The 20,573-nt window shown below is 49.2% G+C and overlaps 1 protein-coding gene across 3 annotated transcripts in view; it reads left to right on the top strand.

Annotated features, from left to right (window-relative positions):
- Positions 1-20,573, top strand: part of SLC2A9 (solute carrier family 2 member 9) — a 255,749-nt gene continuing 235,176 nt past the window's right edge. For all 3 annotated transcript variants that reach the window (XM_087434919.1, XM_087434920.1, XM_004432273.3), the window contains exon 1: positions 1-267. The gene's annotated coding sequence lies outside the window, so the exon portion shown is untranslated. The remainder of the gene's footprint in view (positions 268-20,573) is intronic.

The following is a 20,573-nucleotide window of genomic DNA, read 5'->3' as shown; positions in this document are numbered from 1 at the left end:
GGAAGCAGCCCTGAAGAGGCAACGAGAACCTAAGGGAGGACTGGAAAAACAGGCTTGGGGACACTTACTGAAAAGGCCTGGGGACTTCAGCGGAATTCCCGAGAGACCCGCCCTGCCCTGCCTTGGAGGCGGGACCCGGAGCCCGGCCAACGGGAACATCACGGGCCGGAGGCGTGGCTTGAATTCTGTTCCTAAGTGGCCGTGAACTCAGGAGACCTCGCTGGGGGAGTTCTAGCACCAAGTGTTAGCGCCGAGAGACCAGAGGTGGTGAGTAGCTGTCTTGTGTTTGTGGCCGCAGGGGTTGGTGGTGTTTTAAATCTCGGGAGCAGTCTGATAAACTTCCCCGGGGGGGTGCCCAGTGGGGAGAGCACGGATGCCAGTGTTCTGGTCTTCTCTCTGCCAAGAATGATCTTACTGCATTGATTTTAAGCTGTGTGACTTCCCCTTTTCACTTCTCAGAATTTGGACTGCATCCACGGGGTAGCAGTGGTGTGTGATGTTCTGAACACAGCGCCAAATGCAGAGTTAGCCCTCAGGAAGGGTGTGTTAAAGAGTTTATGAATAAGTAGAAAAAGTGAATTAGATAATAAACAAGTAAATGACGTTTCAGTTCCTTCATCTGTCAATGGGAATATTGAAACCATTAAGTTGGTTGTGTGACTACAGTGGGGTGACATAAAAACATGATTGAAAAAGCTTGAATGTGTTTTAAAAACCCCAGAGGTTCTACTCTCTTGCGTGTCTTCCACCCCAAGATGTTTCCAGGATGATGTTAAAAACAGACAAATGGAAAGGGAGGGTTGTGTTGAGATGACTGTACCTCAACCTCAGGGTGACAAACGTGTGACCAAAGGCTCAGAAGCAGACTGGAAGAGCGTGGTTGGCGGGGCATGTGAATATCCAGTTAGGCCTTGGAATTTATGGCCAGTTCCACAGGAGGCATGTTCAGGGAACTGGGAGAAGCCAGCGTGTTGCTGGAGCAAAGTGAAAGGAGAAGAGGAGACTGAGATGAGGTTGATGACAAAGGTGGGGGTCAGATCATCGGAATATTGTAGGCTACATGGTTTGAGTTTAATTCTAAGGAAAATGGGAAACCACTGGAGGGTTTTAGGAAGGGTAACAGCACGATCTGATTGACATCTAAAAGGATCAATCTTATTGTTGAGTGCAGCTGGATTGCAGAGGGGGAAGGGTGATGCATGGAGAGCTGTTGGGGAGACACCGCAGGGATGCGGTCAAGAGATGGTGGTGGCTGACGGTGGGGTGATGGGAACCGGCGGCTGTGGGATCTGTTTTAGCAGTAGACCCCATAGGACAGATTAGATGTCACGTGAGAGAAATAGTGAGGGATCGAGGAGGATCAGACTCTTGGCCTGAGCCACTGTGGGCCTGTCTGCACCACTCACGGAGATGGAGACCGGTGGGGAAGACTGGAGGGAGAATGGGTCTGGGTGTGACAAAACAATGACTTCTCTTTGGCCACAAGGCTCCTTTAAAAGAAGTGGTCAAGTGGCTCGGAGGAGAGGTCATTTGGTTCAGGGATTCATGAGCACTCTCTTCAGATGCTTGAGTGCCTGTCGCGGGGAACAGAAGTAGCCTTGATTCTCTTTGCCCTTAGATGCCAAGAACAAAGCCAGTGAAGGACAGATGGAGAAGCAGATTTCAGCTCACCTAGACATCTCATAATGAAAGTGGCATGAGCTGCGGGGTCCAGGGAAGGAGCATGCAGCCCTGACTCTGCTGTCACTAGCAGGGTGATTGGGATAAGTGATTTAAACTCTTTAAGACTCCATTTCAATATCTCTTAAACATAGAGGTAACACAATTATAATACCAACTATCATAGCAAACACTCTTATCATGCTTTTAACATGCGAGGCACTGTTCTAACAGCTTTCCCTGGATTAACTCATTTGCTATTCACAGCAGCCTGATGACATAGGTGCTGCTATCATTGCCACACCAGAGAGGAGGCTCGAAGATGTTGAATTACTTGCTCAAGGTCCCTCAGCAAGTAAGGGGTACTGTTGTCATACATCGTATGATCTCTATAAGATACAGAGTGGAATGTGTCGTCCTTCATCTCGATCCATCAAAGATGTCAAGCAAAACACAGCCTGTACGCTTGTTAATGCTTTGTGATGTCACAATGCTGTGCAGTCTCAGGATCAGAATTCAACACGATCTCAACAGTCTGAAATTGTGGATGGAAACTAACAAATTGGTGTATAACGTGGATCAATGGCAAGGCAGTTCTGCATTTAGATACCAGATTCAGTCACACGGACTCGCACTGTACTGCTCGGACAACATCTGGAATGTTCTGTTCCCTTCTGGGGGCTTCTCTGATGAGAGGCATCCTGACAAGCTGAAATCCATTCAGAGGAGCTGGAATCCATTCAGTGATCTGATGAATTAGATCACGTCAAAATGGAGGATGTCTGTTGAATGTGAGGACACCAAGGAAAAGTTCATGGATGACGGATTGGAAGAAAGTATTTGTAATATCTGAAACTGACGTGGGATTATGTCTAGATGGCACAAGCGACTTCTGAAAATCACCAAGAAAGACAGAGGCAAAGGGTATTAACGGGCAAATCAGACGCAGAAACAGGAAGCCTCAGCAAGCCTTGGAGGAGATTCCACTGAAGCTAATTCCCGGAGACACGCAGATGAAACCGACACGGCTCTTAGACCAGCCGCACTGGGAGAGCCGGGTGGTTCACTCTCTAAGTCGAGGCCCTCGTGTGGGAGGCACAGTTCTAGGTGTTTGGGGCACAGTCGTCCCTGTTCTCACGGCAACACCATTTCAGCAGGCGATGCTCAATTTTGGTGGGGATGCGGGTGTGGGGACTGGCCCCACTGAAGGTGGGAATGCGGCTGGGAGAACACTGTGATGCAAACTTTCTCACATTAAGTACACTCATTATGTAGGACCCAATAATTCTGCACCTGAGTACATGAGCCCAAACAAACTCTCACCCAGGCCCGAGAGGGGTCACATGTGAGAACACTCGCTGCTGTGCTGGCGGAGAGCTGAAGGCCTCTGGGCCTCCATCCTTGAAGAATGCTCTCTACAGGTCGTTAGAGTTAATTTCCCGTCAGTCCAGTTAAGATGGTACTATTCTCCTCATCTTCCAGATGAATAAACTGAAACTTGTGAGGTTAAGTAACTTGATCAAGGTCATACCGCTTATAAATGGCAAGGCTGAGGCTCAAATTCCAGTTCCTAAGTCAGTATATTTGTCCACCAGACCACCCCCTTCGTGACAAGAAGGGAGAGGTGGAACTGGAGAAAATCCTTCTTTCCCGTCACAATTGCTGTTCCTTCCACCTCGTACTCCTTCCTTCTACCTTTCTAGATAAAAGCAAGAGAAGAGAGGCATTGCAGAAAAAAGGTCTGGCGGGAGTAGGGTGAAGGAGTCAGTGTGACCTCCTAGAATTCTACCTTCAGTTAAGATTCTTAGCCCAGGCTCTACGATGCTTCATGCAACAAAAATTCTTAAAAGAAAAATAGCACCTTACATATATTAAGCCCACCTGCCAGGCACTGTTGTAAGGGCTTTACATCTCTGGGTCAGTTAAGTCTCACGGTGACCTCGTGAAGCAGGTAGGGTGTTTATCATCTCCACTTTACAGATGAAGGAACAGAAAACCAGAGAGGTTAAGTAACTTGCCCAAGGTCACACAGCTAGACTATAAATCCAGGCTGTCTGAGTCTGGGGCCCACTTGTAGGCATCCGAACTTCGTCCAGGAGGCCGTGCAGTGGGGTAAAGCTGCTAGCCTGGTTTGACTCCTGCTCTGCTCACTGCTCACTGCATTTTGGAAGGATCGTTGAACTGCTCTCGGCCTCAGTTTTCTCATTGTAAATTGTGGATAAAAGTAGTGTTCCCCTCCTGGAATTGTTATGTGGTATAACATCTGCAAAGAAATCAATAAGTTATGGTCATTAAAGTTTCATTACTGTTGAATTACATATCTGTTCCTTCTAGGGATCAACGCTAAATGCCCCAGAACAAACCTGGGATGCTGCGTTTGGTGCATGGGCCCTTTGGGATGGCCAGAGGACCCCCAAGGAGTGGATGTTGGAGGGGTGACTGCATTGTAAGAGGAAAGAGCAGGAGGGTGCGCTGAGACCCTGGGCCCTGGCAAGGGGACTGACGAAGGGCCTGGAAAATCCAGCCAGGGGCCTTCACAGGCAGAGCAAATGTGAGGATCTGGATGGTTGAATGGGGAAAGGAAAGACACGGGGGAGAGCCCCCAGGCTTTGGAACCGGACGAATCTGAGTTCGAATCTCACCTCATCTCGGCCCTTGCTGTGTGCCCTTGGCACGTTACTCAAGCTCTCCTTGCTCAGACATGGGCTCTCCATGGTGACCCTGCAGGGTGGTTGAGGACTTGGTGAGATGAGCTCAGGCCAGCTCTTTGCTGGGTGCCCAGCACGTAACAGTCACTCAAGAACCCGACCTCCCCTCCCATTGAGGGCCCAGGAACACAGGGGCTGAGGACAGCTGCCTGTGGACCCAGTTCTTGTGACCACAGACAGTGGACCGGAGTCACCCGCCTCAGTTTCCTTATTTCTTCTTTACAAAAACAGGAAGGAAACCTGGTGATGTCCACTTGGCAAGTTTCCCATACGGATTTCAGTCGATGCAGCTGTTTTTTATGATAAAGCCATGTTCTTTTTTAACTTGATTCTTCAAAGATCAAAATGCAATTTTTAACGAAATATTGAGAATTGAAATCAGGAGAAAATAACGCCAGATAAAAGAGGTTAAGACTCTAAAATTCTATGTCTTTGTTTCTGTGTGTTCCTGCCTTCCTCCACCACCAGAACCCAGGCGAGGAATGCAGTGTGGTTTTCAGCAGATGCGTAGCATCCACAGACAGTGGGCACCAACATTATGACTGACCTTATAAATGGAACCATGGTTCTCTGGAGCCCTCTCAAACTTTTCCCCCAAGAAGTAGCCTATCTTCCATTTTTACACGTGACTGTTTAAATGGAAAAGGAAAAGGGGCGATCATGAAGCATTGCAGAAGGGAAGTTGGACGAGGCCGGGGAGACGTCTTGAATAAAAGGTTGTCAGATGTTAATCAGATGGGCTGATGGGGCGAGTTCCCCCGCACGTCCTCCCTGGGGCTCCAGAGTAGACTATTTACACACGAGAAATCAGGATATAATTTCCTGGCTGAGGACCTTGGCTCCACTCTCAGCACTGCTCCAATTTCCAGGAGAAAAGTGCTGCCAATGACTTCAAGCCAGCATATTTGGGCAGACCCGTGCAGAAAGCTTGTCTCCATGCAGGCTCCTCACCTGGCGGGTTGCCTCTCCTTCCTCTGCCCTCTGGAGCTGCACTTACTATGATTGTGTTTGACTTCATCAACTGGTGTTTTGGAAACATGGGGTAAAAGCGCTTGATCCCCACGGCAGAGGCTGGTACATCCGCGTCTGAGTGCTGCGTGAGAACCCGCTCCTGGAACAGTTCAGCCGACTTTAAATGGCGCCTTCAGCACTAGGTCACTAAGCTTTTATTGAGCACTTTCTATGAGTCAGACACTGTGCTGGCTGCTGGGGTGACCTGTGAACAAGACACACACAGGTTCTCTTCTTCCTGGGGAGGACAGCAAACACCATGTCAACAGACAGATCGATTGTGAAGAATGACAAGTACTAGGAAGGATGCAAATGAGGGGCTGGTTGGGGAATAAAGGGAGGACCTGGTAGACGTGCAGAGGGTCCTCCGTGTGCAACAGGATGCCATCGAGAGATGATCCTACAGGGGAGGTGCTGAGAGCGGGGATGGCAGCCAAGTGAGAGAGGAGATGGAGTTGAGAGAGAGTTTGGAGCTGGAACCAGTAAGACTTGCTGATGCATCGAAGAGGTTGAAAAGGAAGCAGAGGGAATCTAGAATGCTGCCGAGGTTTCTAGCTAATCTAGGAAGCCGGCGGGGATACTTACTGAGATATTGGGGCAATTATGGGGCCAAAGATGGGGCAAAAATTTGAGGGAGAAACTCAACAGTCTGTGAGTCATCCAGGTGATAATGTATGTCAGGTGCCCAGTTGGATACGTGGGTCTGGAGCTCGGGGGAGCGTTCTGGATCAGATAGATAAGTTTTACAGCTGTCAGCCTATGGATGCCTCGTGATCTGCCAGGGAACAGAGTTTGTAGTAAACCGCAGCACTGCATTGACAAAGCCAAGATTTATATTAGGTAGACAACACCAGGTGAGCAGAGAGAGACCCACCAATTCTGTAAGTGAGGGCAGGGTGAGGAAAGGACCCTGAGGACTCCTTTGAAGTGAGTCTCGAAGGATGAGCAAACATTCTTCTAGTGGGGGAAGGCATCTAGGCAGAGGGACAGCTTGGGAAAAGACCCATAACATTCAGGGAAGGGTGAGGAAACAGTGTGTGTAGCATGGTGGAGAGCCAGCAAACACGAGGCCAGAGAGTCAGGCAAGGGCTAGCCTGTAAAGAGCCTCATGTGCCATGCCGTGTGCCCCCACCTCAGGCCACGAAGAGGGTGACTGGATGCACCACCTGAAGCTCTGGCCGGGGAGGAGTTCCTCCAACCACTGCCTTTCAGGCCCTCCTGAGCAGGCTGCAGTTCAGCAGTAGACCATTTCTGGCTTGAACCCACACCAAGCTGATCCATCCATGCTCCAAACTCAGATTACTCTCCTCCTCTGTCAGCTGGTGTTAGGGACTGAATGGTCATGTCCTCCAAAATGCATATGTTGAAGGCCCAAACCCACTGTGACTGTTTCTGGAGATACGACCTTTATGGAAGTAATTAAGGTTAAATGAGGTGGTGAGGGTGAGGCCCTAATCCAGTGGGACTGGTGTCCTTATAAGAAGAGACACGAAGGAGCTTGCTTTTTCTCTCTTTCTCTCCGCCGTGTGAAGACAGTGAGAAGGCAGCCATCTGCAAGCCAGGAACAGAGCTCTCACCAGAAAGCAAATCCTGCTGGAAGCTTCAACCTGGACTTCCCAGCCTCCAGAGCTGTGAGAAAACAAATTTCTGTTGTTTAAGCCCCCCATTTGTGGTATTTTTGTTATGGCAGCCTGAGCAGACTAAGACAGCTGGTCAAAGGGAATTACCCATAAGGCCAAATGTGTGAGCTGAGGGAGAAGCATTAACTGAAGGAGAGGCATCAACTGAGAGGAGAAGCATCAACTGAGAGGAGAGGCATCACTGAGAGGAGAGGCATCAGCTGAGGGAGAAGCATCAGTGTAACAGAGGCATGTGACCCTAGGGTCTGGACCCCTTGTTCATGCAGTTTGCTTGTGCTCTCTAGACCTTTAACCCCAATGTACCACTTCCTGCAGGCCCTTCCCAACCTTAGAAAATGCCAAGGTCATGAGTGGCTGCATGGTCACTTGATGTCTCGTGTTCAGATGCTCAGTTTCTACCAGGGCCCAGCAGCATACCAGAAGCTGTTTTCAAACGGTATACAGCTCTCTGCTGCAGACGGCATGGCCTTGCTCAAGACTCTTGGTGGTCTGCACTGTGACTCCGCTCCTGGGGCCTGCCAGAAGTTCCGTCTACCGTCTTTCTCCACAGATGCCAATGGTTCCTTGGATCTGCCAGGTTGGATGGCCCAAGGTCAAGGCTACTTATGCCTCAGTCTGGGCCTGCTGCACAGCCCCTCCCTCCTTTGGGTCCCGCACAAACCTTACATGCCTGGTAGATAAATGGTAGTGGTATCCCTAAGTGTGGAATATGCACCTCTCAAGCCTGGAGAGGCCTTTCAAAGGTTGTACTTCTTTCCCAGGGCTAGGAAGGGGTAGTCCGGCATGCCCTGGACTGGTGAACTCCTAAGAGTTTCACTGATGTGACAGGCCCCTGGATCGTTGTAAGCTTTATCTCCTAACTTCTGGAATGAATATGCTTTGCCACGGCAAACAGAACATTAGTGCTTCTTGCTTTTCATGTGCACATACCACAATGCCATCAACATGGTAAACCCGTGCGATGTCCTGTAGGATGCCCAGATGGTCCAAGTCCCTTCTGACTATATCATGACAGAGAGCAAAAGAATCAGTGTAGCCCTGGATCAAGACTGTGAAGGCATACCATTTTGTCCCATGTGAAGGAAAACTGCTCTGGTCCTCCTTTCTGATCAGTATGGGAAAAAATCCAGTTGCCAGTTGATAGCTGCATTCCACATACCTAGGGCTGTGAAAATCTGCACTAGAAAACAGGCCACATCAGGCAGCAGCTGCAGTTGGGGCTACTACTGGGTTAAGTTCCTGAAGTTCCAGGGTCTTCTGCTGTGCTCCATAGGGTTTTTGTAGGGTCAGACTGGTGAATCAAATGGGGTTATGATGGGGACCACACTCCTGGAAGCTTCAAGACTCTGAAGGCAGCACTGATCTCTGCCATTCCCCTGGAATGGAACGTTGTTTCTCATTTACTGTCTTGGCAGGGGGAGGTTCTAGGGCTTCAGGTTGGCCTTTATTATACAGTAACTCTTACTCTGTAGGTCAAAAAGCCAGTGTGAGAGTTCTTCCAATGGCTCAGTGTGTCTTTCCTAAAAGCATCCAGGACCCAGGGAAATGACCACGGGGTGGATTTGTTGACTCAGTGCACCCACTGTGCGACCAGGCCAGCACTATGTTGACGACTTGATTCCCATACGGACTATGCTAATAGGGGGGCCGTGATGATACTTTGGGTCCCTGGATATCAGTGTCAACCGAGACCCTGTATCCAACAGCCCTTGAAATGTCTGATTGCTACTTTCCGCTCATGTGTGGTTACTTGAATAATTGGCCGTGAAGTCTTTGGGGGGATTAATGAGGGAATCACTACTCTATCCATTGGCTACTCCATCTTAAGGCGAGGAGACCTGCTGTGTGGATCCCTATATTGGATAATTATTGGCTGAGACTGGGGGTTGGTGTCCTGCTGGGCAAGATGCTTCTGTTGGCTGAGGGAAGTTCTGTGGAGAAGGGAGCAGCAGTGAGATTTTATCAGCAAGACTCACAGCAGCTAGGGGCTGGGTCCACCTGCTAACAAAGGGGCTGTAGGTGGGGCATCAGTGGCATCCATGACAGCCATGGCTGAGAGCCGGGAGTGGATGGGGAGGTTAGAGGATTAAGGAAAATCAAGGAGGCTTGAAAAACACTTTGTGGACAGTGAGATGGCAGCAGCACAGCCCCTCTTTGAGCATGGTGCCACGCGTTTGTGATGGAATTCATCTGCCACGCTGGCCTTTCCACCAGGCAGAAGAGAAAGTGGAGAGTTAGGACCACCCCGGTGGTTCTGCAAGAAGTGTGAAGAAGGAAGGGGAGAAGAAAGTTTAGGATATTGGTATGGATGATAAGGTAAAACCTGGAATCTGACCTAGATGAAGAGACTATGAAGAAAAGTGAGGTGAGCTTGGGAGAAGGTGAAGTGACCAGTCGACCATAATAACCATAACTGGTCAAGCTGAAAGAGTGTTGGATTAGTGTGCAGGGGCTGCTGTAACAAAGTACCACAAACAACAGAAATTTATTCTCTTGCAGTTCTGGAAGCTAGAGTCCAAGATCGGGTGCCGGCAGGGCCACGGTCTCTCTGGATGGACTCTGCATAGAATCCTTCATTGCCTCTCCCAGCTTCTGGTGGTGGCTGGCAATCCTTGGCATCTCTCAGTTGCAGCTGTGTTACTCCAACCTCTGTCTCTGTTGTCACATGGCCTTCTCCCTGTGTGTGTCTATCTCTTCTTCTTATAAGGACACCTGTCATATTGGATTAGGGCCCACCCTAATGACTTCACTTTAACTTGATTACATCTGCAAAGACCTTATTTCCAAATAAGGTCACATTCATAGGTACCAGGTGTTAGGACTTCCTTATATCTTTCTAGGGGGACACAGTTAAACTCGTAAAAGCATAAATCCTGAACGTCGTAGTTCACCATGTTGCTCTGAAAATTAAATAAGAGGCTGAAAAGATACTGTTAGAAGGAAAGAAGCATGGCCATGATTGCTCCCTACACTAGATGGGTGGCTTGCTTGCATGAGGATGGCGGGTAATTCAGATGGAGGTCATGAGGCAGGTTCAAAGTGGAACCACTTTGAACTGGAAGATTCTGAGATATCAACATTTGTCTATTTGAAATAGTTCAAAAGACAAATGATGATGCAAGCCATGAGTTCAAGAGTCTTCTGAGCAATAAATTAAACACCCCTCTGGGAGCCAGCAACATGGAATGTGTTAATAATTATTGAGATGTGAAAACATGCCACCCCCCTGACAGTGAGCTTTCTTCATCCAAAACTTTCCATCCGGTCTTTGGGATACTCCTGCCCAAAGGCTGAGCTGGAGTGTGTCTGTTTATATAACTATCTCATAAAAACATGTGCCCATTTAAAAAGTAAAGTATTTAATTATTTAGTATTGAAAATTATTGAAAATAATTACTTAAATAAAAGTATTTAAGATTATATATTAGCAAAGCCTATCTGGACACATGAAGCCAAATAAGACTATCCACACGATTTCCAAAGGCTGGTCGAGCAAATAGAGTGTAAGCTGCTTTGCATAGAATTGGAGGTCATTTGACAGCTGCAAATCACAGTAAGCACTTATTTTAAAATAAAGTTTAATTTCCACTTCAAAATAATGTATTTTCATGATTAGAAAAACTGGAAAGATTAGAAAAGCAGAAGGAAACAAATCCAACACATTCCTGGAAACTACTGTGAACGTTTTTCCGTGTTTCCTTCCTGACTTGTTCACGTGTGGTTTATAATCGTCGGTTTATTTACCGAGCACTGTGGCTGCACCCCCTGAGCGGGATGGATATGCGCATTAGAAACCGCAGGCCTGTTCGTAGCAGTCACTGCCCTGTGGATATTTATGGAGGAAGGACTCTATTCTCGGCATAAAAGAAAATGGCATGTGGCTAATGGTTTTTATTCAAATTGGTCAGCCACCTGCAAATTCTGCAGTGCTCTGGGCTGCCTCCTTTCCCCGTGGCCTGCGTCAGCTGGATCTCATTGCATGTTTCTTTCTGCTTTTTGGCTTCCTTGGGAGCCAAGCAAAGAGAGGCCTATATTTGGAACAATTAGACTGGTTTTCAGTTCTAATAAAAAGCCCTACCAGGTGTTTCACCAAATACTGGGGCTGGAAGCACTGGGTTTGCTGATTTTTGCCTTGACCTAGGAGGTCAACACCCAGCAGTCACAGTGAGAAGCAGAGGAGGGGCTGACACCCCAAAGGGAGACATCTTGGGCAGAGTTTCGATTCTCCAGCACACGAAGTGTCTGGCTTGAAAACCTGTGTCCACGATGCCATGAAGTTAAGATTTCACTCTGTTGGCGATGCCCTGGAGGAGGGACGTCGGCTCCCTCCCACTCGAGGTGGGGCGACTTGAAGTCTGCTTCGGCACTGCCAGGGGCACATGGAACTGAGATATGTCTGTGGCTGGGCCAGCAGCCACTGGACACTGTATGTCAGGAAGCCTATTGCTTAAAGTGCTTTCAGAAGGCTCCTAACCAAGGCAGTGCAGTCGATCCTGGGGGTTCTGATGCGGGAGATCTTCTTCTCCCTCTCCAGATTCTTCCAACACGAGAATCTCTAAAATATCAAAAAGCCAACAGGATGTGGCTGGTCCAGGAGACCTCCACTGCCCCCTGCCCTGTAAAATTCAGAAGAGGAGTGTGGCCCTGCAGTTGCGACTGCATTGATGGAGAGAACACAGCAACTGCACTTTAGTCTCTCTGGTATCTGGGGGGCAGCCTAGTGTGGGAAAAGACTGAGAGCAGTCAGTGCCAATTCCTGCTGTGTGACTTCAGGCAAGTTACTTGACGTCTCTGAGTCAAATGGGAATGACAGTGCCGTTGTATCATAGGAGTGAATGAGAGAACACATAGAAAGCACTTGCACAGAAAGGGGTTTAAAGTTTGCTTCTCTCCCAAGGAAGTGAGCAGGCAACCTGGAAAGCAGGTGACCTCATGGCACAGTGACATGCGGTTTCCGCTCGGTTTCTTCGCTTGGCATTTGGTCCTGATGGGCTTATTCGAGGATTAATTTTGAAAAGTCATGCAGACAAACAAATAATTACCATTAAATCCTGATCAATATCAGTTCTCCAAAATAGATCGCCATTTATTCACTCAACTCCTGGTGGCTGGGTGTCCACTCTGGGGCTGGCCCCAGGCCCTGGAATTAAGCATTCTGGTCTCCAGAGGGGACCGTGAACTCTGCCTAAAGCTGCCCCCCGAAGGCTGCATAGGAAAATTTGGATTGGAGGCAAATCCTAAAACAGTGAGTAGGAATCAGTCAGGTGAAGAGAGTGGGCAGAGGGCACCCCTGCATGCATGGGGGAACACGGCATGCGAAGGGAGATGTGCGGAAGGGAGGGCAGCATTCTTCTTCCTGAAGCTGGGGTGTCTGCAGGGCACGTGTCAGAAAGGGGCAGGTGCGGAGGCTGGGGTGGGGTGGGGGTGGAGAAGGAAACAGTATAGTGATGCTGCTGGCACAGTGCCATCCCAGAACAGGGACTTGTAAATGCTTGCCCTCCTCCCCATCCCTTCCTCCTTCCCCTCCCCTCTTCCCTTCCTCCCTCCCTTCTTGCCTTCCTGCCTTACTTTCTTCCTTCCTCCTCTCTTTAAGTGGAGACTTAATCTAGAAGCAGCTGGGAGCCATCAAAGGCTTTTGAGCACAGAGGTGATGATGCTGTTTGCCTTTGAGAAGGATTACCCAGAGGATACTGTAGAGAACTGGATTGGAAGCTGGAGACTGGTGACGGAGAAACCAGTCAGCAGGCTGATGTCCAGGTAGGACAGGGCGAGGGTCTGGCCAGGAGAATGGCAGTGAGGCTGGGGAGAACCCAGGTAGAGACACCTGAGATGGGATCATCTGGATGTGGGGATCCAGGAGAAGGATGATGATGGTTTATCTAGCTGTTACCTAGCTCGAGCAGCAGGGAGCATTTGGTGGTGTTATTCGTGAAGATAGAGGTGAAGGAGGAGGAAGTCTTCTCCATGGGAAACTGAGCATTTCGTGGAAAGGGACTTTGCATGCCTCCCAGGTCCCTCCTGCCCTGTGCCCTCTGCTGTTCATCTCTGACGGATGGTCATCCATTCATTAACTCACTCATTCACCCACTTGCCACCCATCCTTCCCAAAAGCTCTCATTGCATGAAGATGAGGGTGCTCTGCTGGGCACTGCTCAGTCTGAGTGCACTTACATTGTCTGGGGAAAGTTCTTAGTAAAGCACTTCTGCTGAGACACATTTGGCCCAGTTCTGCACTAAGCATCGTCAGAGATTTAGTGAACCCACATGAATGCTCTAGAGCAGGAGGCAGCATGACCCACAGGCCAAATCCTGCCCACCGCCTGTCTTAGTAAATAAAGTTTTATTGTAACACAGTCACGCTCATCCGTGTGCACGTTACATGTCTCTTGGCTGCTTTATGCTCCAGTGGCAGAACTGAGTAGCAGCAACAGCTTGTATGGCTAGCAAAGCTGAAAACCATCTGGTCCTTTACGGAAAACCTTCACAGGGTTTGCCAACCCTTCTCTAGAGCATTCCCTCCTCTCTCTGGTTCTGTGAAGGGGTGTTTTGTAGTGAGTGGGGGGCCAGGGTGCTCCTTTGCCCAGGAATAAAGCTCGGATTCTTCGCTTGTCATGCAAGGCTCTCTTTGGGTGTGAAGGAGACCCTCCGCGTCGTTGTGGGAAATGCTGATGCGAAACAGCAGGAGACATAAAACTGGGCGTGGCGTTTGTTCTGGGGCCTTGCGTTTTGACACAGGAGCTCCTTTATTGAAGTCTGTTCTCAGGGAAGAATCCAAGTGGTAGAGGGACTATTTGCTCCTTGGTCTGGCTGCATGTACTCATCTGGCCTCATTTTTTGAAACGCATCACCCCTCGCACACACCCCACAAATAAATAAGCACGAGGGACTGACAGGCGGTGATAAAGGTTTAGGAAGACAGAGTAAAGCGGGGGACCTGGCCCCAGGGTGCCAAGGGGGTTTTTCAGCGAATGTGGGTTTGTATGTGTGCAGAGGAAGGCAAAATAGCAACAGAGTGAAGTGATCACCTTGGTCATTGATTTCTTTTTGCTCTGCGTCAGCACTGTGAGAAGACATTCTCAGACATTATCTCTCTCTCTTTTTTTTGTATAATGTGTTGACCCTGCGGTCAGGCGGGGTGGAGGTGGGGTTTGTGTCGCCCTTCCTTCTTGCAAAGAAGGAGGAAGAGGTGCTGAGTAGATGAAATCAAGTGACTACACTTTTTTTTTTCCTACCATTAGGGACGTGGCTTTCCCCAATTCTGTTCCTGTTCTACCAGTATATCGCTAACACTGCCTTTATGACTGAGCCCTCTAAGGAGCGCTTAGCCTGTGTATTGCATCATTTCTTTATATGTTTTCTTAGCACTTTGCATTTCCTTCATAGAATTTATCACCTTGCCTTAGAGTATGGCTGTTGTGTCTCCCTTATCAGGCTGTAATCTCTACGGTCAGGGACTGGTTCCTTTTCACGTTTATAATCTTCATTTGTTTATTCACTCAGTCATGCATTCACTCGAGTAATATTTACTGAGTGTCTCCTCTTGTAGATGCTGTGACAGACGCTGAGCAAATCGCGGGCACTCAGTAAGTGCCTTCATTTTTTTATTGAGATAAAATGGACATACACGCATTGTATTTGTTTTATGTATAACATAATGACTTGATGTATGTATACATTGTGAAATGATTACCACAATCAGTTTAGTTGACGTCCATCACCACGCATAGTTACAGATTTTTTTTCTTGTGATGAAAACTTTTAAGATCTACTCCATTATCTCTTCTAATCTTGACAGAAGTTTTGAGGTGAGGTCAGTATTGCTTTTTCAGTTTTACAGATGAGGCGACTAAGTCTCTGTAAGGAGTGGAACCCAAACTTCGCTAACTCATCTCTGTGCTCATAACCGTTAGGCTATATTTCCTTTCTTCGTTACAAAAATTGTGGAAGTGGAAAGGATTGGGTTAATCATGAGCTCTGGTTTAATAGCAACAGCTAACGTTTATTGGTAGTGTTGTCCCAGGAGACTGTCCAAGGCAGTCTTTGGGAATGAGCCTTCCCAGAGATCCATGACTCCCCCCAGCCGGCCGTGCGGTGGGCTTCACTCTTGTCGCTCCCATTTCATAGGTGCACATGCTGAAGTTTGGGAAGGCACGATAATGGCTGAGGGCGAAGCAGCCAGGAGTGAGGGGGGCTGGGATTCCTGCAGGCTGAGCCGGGGCGGAGCTCCTGCCAGCTCACTTGCCCAGGGGGGCGGGAGGGGGCCGGGACTGAGAGTAGGCTTAGGCCCAGGGCGTCCTCACCAGGCAGGCAGTGCAAGGGGGCAGGGGCAGCGGCGTGGGAAAGAGGGCTTAGGTCTGTCTCGTGCCGAGTCCTTGGAGAGAGGTGGTGCATGGGGCCTGGGGGCTCAAAGACCAGAGATCTTGGTGGCACAGCAGAAAGAGCCCAGCCCAGGTGCTGAGGACGCCGCTCAGCATGTCATGTCTCAGTGCTGCCGGACCTTGGACCTCAGAAATCCCCATGCCAGCAGTGTTCTTCAGGAAGTAGGGCCAAGATGATAAGTGGGGCCCAGATGATAAAAAGCAGGAGAAAGGGCCTGCCCTGGACCAGGGTTCAGAAATTCAGCATGGGTTGATTGGTTTTAGGGCTGAGACTGACGATGGGGCCCTCATCCAGAGATCCCAGGTCCGTTTGGATCAAGGGTCTGCAGCAACGCTGGCGTTTTCCTCTGTGACCTGTCTCCATGCCCAAGTAGAAGGAAAACCTGTCACCTGAGAGCCAGTGGCCTCCAGCATGACTCATAAGCTAGTGTGGCAGAGAGACCTCCGCTCAGGTGTCACTCTGCCTCTTTCTTGCTGTGTGACCTTGGGTAGTAGCCTCACCTCTCTGAGCCTCAACTCCCCCACCTGTTATCGAGCATTTCTAGTGCTAGATGCTGTCCTAAGTGCTGTGCACCTATATTGTCTCAATCCTCACGACACTCCTCTGAAGCTGGTATCAGGGTCTTCACCCCTAGTTATGGATGAGGAGACGGAAGCCCTGTGAGGTGCAGGCACTTGCCTGGAGTCACAGAGACCAGGGAGGGGAGGTGGGATTTGAGCTCAGGCCGTCGGGTCCCGGGTCCTGTGTGCCTAACAATGGGCTCTGGCTGCCCCAGGAAGACAGATGGCGCTTGTGACGACAAAGGCACAAAAAATGCCGAATGACTGGCTCTAGCCGTTGTCCCCCTGGTCACCATGAAGGCAAGTGGGGCAGTTTCCCCCGTAATCAGAATCTGAGTCTGGGCTGCACCCTGGGAGACACTGCCATCCCGGGGGTGCTGGAATGTTCCGGGCTGACAGGAGAGGAATTGTGGAAGGGCCTAATCCTCTTCTCTGAACCAGCGCCTCCCGTGTATGTATCACTGATAGGTATTAGTTAATTAAATGATTTAAACTTAAAAAAAGATATTGAATATATATTTCAATTGACTCCTGTACTTTTTGTGAATCCACGATTCCCCCAGTTTTGAGATTCTCCTTATTCCACATGTTCCCCCACGGGGATTGTGAGAAATGACTCAATAACAGAGGCTCTGCGGTGTCTGTCAGGACTGGGGAGGGATGGTGTAGATGTGGGGCTGGCGGGACCAATGGGGGGTGCACTTGTGGAAGACTGTCGGGGGAGAGAATCCCGAAGGGAGGAACATCCCCAGGGGTAGGATAGGAGAGAGCCTGCGGGAAGAGAAGAGGCGAGCGGGGAAATCCCTGAGAAGGGAGGAGAGAGCTGTAGGGAGGGAGGGCTTGGGGCGACTTGAGCCCTAGGGTTTAAGGACGGAGTGTGTGTGGCTCCTAACAGCTTGGACGGGGCTCACCCCAGATTTCAGACAGTGCCACCAGGAGGTCAGCCGCATGAGGGGATGGAACAGACTGGCTCGTCCACTCGGTGTCCCTGGGCCCAGCCCAGGTCGGCCAGGCATGCTGTAGGTGTTAGTATTGATTGATTGATTGATTGATTGATTGAGCACATGAGTGTGTAGAGCAGAGGCCTTGATAATTAAAGCAGAGAATGGCCGCATTTGGATAACCAACCAGGAAGACAGCCCCTTAGAGACGGAGAGGGAATTGGCCATCCTAGGGCTTCTCCATGTACATATTTTAAGAACGCCAAACTTTCAGAGGAACCTGGCCTGCGCTGAGCCAGGCTGCGGGAATTCTTGGTCCAGAAGCTTGGCTTAAACAAAATCTATCCTATTTTTATATTTTCCGCTCTTCTGCTCTCATCACTGCTTCTTTGGTGATTTAAAAAGCAAATCACGTGTTCATTGCAGCCTTATTCACAATAGCCAAGACTTGGAAGCAACCTAAGTGCCCATCAAGGGACGAATGGATAAAGAAGCTGTGGTATATATACACAATGGAATACTACTCAGCCATAAGAAACGACGAAATCCAGCCATTTGTGACAACATGGATGGACATTGAGGGTATAATGCAAAGTGAAATAAGTCACAGGGAGAAGGCCAAATACCGTATGATTTCCTTCATTAAGTAGTAGATAATAACAACAATAAACAAACACATAGGGACAGAGATTGGATTGGTGATTACCAGAGGGGAAGGGGGGAGGGAGGAGGGTGAAAGGGATAATTCGGTACATGTGTGTGGTGATGGGTTGTAATTAGTATTTTGGTGGTGAACATGACGTAGTCCATGCAGAAATAGAAGTACAATGATGTACACCTGAAATTTTTGCAATGTTATAAACCAATGTTACTGCAATAAACAAAAAATTAAAAAAAAAAAAATAAAATAAATAAATAAAATAAATAAATAAAATAAAAAATAAAAAATAAAAAAAATAAAAAGCACATCATGGGTCGGCCCCGTGGCTTGGCGGTTAAGTGCGCGCACTCCACTGCTGGCGGCTGGGGTTCGGATCCCGGGTGCGCACCGACGCACTGCTTCTCCGGCCATGCTGAGGCCGTGTCCCACATACAGCAACTAGAAGGATGTGCAGCTATGACATACAACTATCTGCTGGGGCTTTGGGGGGAAAATAAATAAATAAGTAAAATCTTTAAAAAAAAAAAAAAAAAGCAAATCAGTAAAGGATGAGCTTGCCATTTTAAATTCTTCCCTGAGTCACTAGGCTCAGTAAGGACTCACGCGCAGCCCCAGGTGCAGAGTCCTAGGGCAGGGTGAGGGAATCATTAATTCCACCTGGCTGCCTTGGACAAATTTGGGAAGGAGGTGACATCTGGATTAGGCAGCAGTGACTGGTGGAGAAAGCAGAGGGAATGGACCAGTGCACACAGGTGTCGGGTTGTGTGGCACACTCATGTAGAGTCGACTCAGCGGCAAGGGCGAGCAGGTGGCACCTCATTGGGCAACTCAGATGCCTGGGTCCCACTCAATACTTGTAGTGCTGTGTTGAGAAGGATTCTGAGGCTGTATCTAGGCTCAGTGGAAAGAGTTGTATGATTCGTTAATGATGTCTGCCACGGGAGTGAGAGGGGAGAGTGATGGTTCAGAGACTGCATTTGCTACTTCTGGGTTAACGTAGGCTAGAAATGGAGGGTGAGGCTCAGAGGTGAAGGCTGATGCATATTCTGCTGAAGCATTTGGAGTTGATTGTGGATACCAAGGGTTTTAAGCTTAGTTTCTCCATTTTTCTTTTTCTTTTTTTGTGAGGAAGATCAGCCCTGAGCTAACATCCATGCCAATCCTCCTCTTTTTGCTGAGGAAGACTGGCTCTGAGCTAACATCTGTGCCCATCTTCCTCCACTTTATGTGGGACGCCACCACAGGATGGCCTGACAAGCGGTGCCTCAGTGTGCGCCCGGGATCTGAACCCGGGCCACCAGCAGCGGAGCACGTGCATTTAACCACTACACCACGGGGCCAGCCCCAGTTTCTCCATTTTTAACACAGAAAACTATATCCAGAAGATTTCTGGGTAGTTACTGAGGGTTTCTTGGAAAAGGCGAGACCTAGGTTGAGTTTTGAGAGGGTTTTGAGAGATGAGTGTGATCCAGAGAAGCAGAACGGAGGGAGGCGGGTGTTCCGGACACACAAAGTGTCCGTGGTCCGGGCTAGGTGGACGGGTCTCCAGCAGAGCCAGGCTGGTGTGGAACAGCAGGGCTGGCGGACAGGGTGGGCAACATAACGAGGCATCTAACTTACTTATCCCATCTGTTGCAAGACAGACCATCTTAGTTCTTTCCAGTAATGTCATCCAGCATAGCAGACTCAAGTCAGTTACAATAAGCCACTAAGAGCAGACGCTTGATTTTCATGGAACTCAGGACAAAAGGAGGACATGGAGTTAGACAGTCAGAGATTCTCCGGCACTTGAAGAGGATGGAGAAGAATAGGTCCTACCAAAAATGTCAGGGGGCAGGGGGCTGAGATCTCATGACCCACTCCACAGCGCCTGACTCTACACGCATCTTATTTCATCATAACGCTCGACCTGCAAAAAGAAATTCAAATTTCCCTTTCCAGAAACGGAAATCGTGGCTCAGCACAGTTACATAACTTGTCCGGGGTCACACGACTGAGTCATCAGGACTGGAACCCTCCCAGTGTGTCTCTGAAGCTGATGTCCCTGTGCTGTCTACACACTACAGCATCTTCCCTCAACAGCTGTTGCCTCTCCAGCACGGTCCGAGGGCAGAACGGGCTAAATAGTGACAGCAGCTGAGCCAGGTCTCTGTTCCCACGTGCAGGCCGCGTGTGCAGGACTCATCCCGGGTTGTCGTCTCCTGCAGTCCCAGGAACCACCTTACAAGTAGTTCACTGCTCCTGGCCTCACCCTGGTCCAAGCTCCGTCATCTCTCCTATGGACCAAACTGAGTCTTCCTGCTTCTACTTTGTTGCCATCCTCCTGTCTGCCCCCAGAGCTAACAACCCACCTCCACGGGGCTGCCTGAGAGGCCTTTGTAGAGCCGAGCTCGTCATCCCCTCACCCCCTGGCCCAAATTTAGAGACCTTCGAAACTTCCCATTGCTCTTAGGATTCAACCCTGTGTCCCTAACCTCCTCTACAAGGCAGGCCTTGCCCAACCCCATGGCGGGTGCTCCAGCCGCACTGGTCTCTAAAACACTCACACACAAGCCCCTTCCAGCCCTGGCCCTTTGTGCCCCCTGCTCCCTCCACCCTGACTGACACGCCACCCCCACCCACACCTGCACACACCTGCTTAATTCTCACTCTTCAGTTTAGGTCAAAGTCTTCTGATATTGCCTCTCGTACCACCTTATATCGCTTTCTAGAGTTTTCTGTAATTGTACCTACACATCTATTCAAGTGTGTGCTTGTTTAATGTCTGATTCGTCATTATGTGTAAGGGCCAGGAGGGCAGGGGTGTTTTCTGCCTTATTCAGCTCTGGGTCCGTAATGCCTAGAACAGAGTGGGTCTGACACAGAGTGGATGCTCAGTACACAAGACTGAATGAACAAATGAGTGAATAAATGAATGCCTGAATGGGTGAGCCTCAAACAACACAGCTGCACGCCTCCTCTCCTACACCATTTTGCCCCTGTCAGAGTCTGTTGGAATGTTCTATCCATGTCTG

The sequence above is a fragment of the Ceratotherium simum genome, chromosome 8, assembly GCF_057802395.1.
Source record: "Ceratotherium simum simum isolate JZ-2026a chromosome 8, ASM5780239v1, whole genome shotgun sequence".
Taxonomy (NCBI): Eukaryota; Metazoa; Chordata; class Mammalia; order Perissodactyla; family Rhinocerotidae; genus Ceratotherium; species Ceratotherium simum.
This window is presented reverse-complemented; position numbering and strand designations above follow the sequence as displayed.